Consider the following 336-nt stretch of genomic DNA (forward strand, 5'->3'; position numbering starts at 1 on the left):
ATGTAACTAAATCCTGTCTGAGTCGTTCACCTCGTCGACTCAATCGGGCGAATTTGGCAAATTGTATTAACTTGTCGTCCATGGCTGATTATGCTAATAACCCGACTAGATCTCGGTGTTCCCTTGAGACCCAACGCAGTGGACAAAGCATTGTAAGTCACCTGTCACGCAACAGCGCAACAAGACCCAGCGCTTCTCTTATTGGACGCGGGAAAGACTGGTCTGCGGGAAGGTCTATTCCACTTTCTCGCCATTTTGGAAAAAAAGGTTATGATCTTCCCAGTTTTTACTTCGCCAACGCGCGTTCTCTTGAAAAGAAGTTTGTCGAGCTTACTA

Source organism: Montipora capricornis, chromosome 2 (assembly GCF_036669925.1).
Source record: "Montipora capricornis isolate CH-2021 chromosome 2, ASM3666992v2, whole genome shotgun sequence".
In the NCBI taxonomy this organism is placed as follows: Eukaryota; Metazoa; Cnidaria; class Anthozoa; order Scleractinia; family Acroporidae; genus Montipora; species Montipora capricornis.